The following is a 214-nucleotide window of genomic DNA, read 5'->3' on the forward strand; positions in this document are numbered from 1 at the left end:
GCACATATTCTGCATGTACCCAGCAAACACAGTCTCTAACGTTAGAGAAATTTGGATTTCTACATTAGATAACTAGGGTATTTCTCTAATCGTTCTCGAGTCGATGACGAAGTTAGAGAACTACATTAGAATTCGATTCGAGAACGATTAAGGCCCGTTTACATAGAACTTTGGCGTTGCGTTGGCGTTGGCGTCGCTTCAACAGCTGACTATG

The sequence above is a fragment of the Rhagoletis pomonella genome, unplaced genomic scaffold (genome assembly GCF_013731165.1).
Source record: "Rhagoletis pomonella isolate Grant_MI unplaced genomic scaffold, Rhpom_1.0 Rhpom_scaffold_00002, whole genome shotgun sequence".
Lineage (NCBI taxonomy): Eukaryota > Metazoa > Arthropoda > Insecta > Diptera > Tephritidae > Rhagoletis > Rhagoletis pomonella.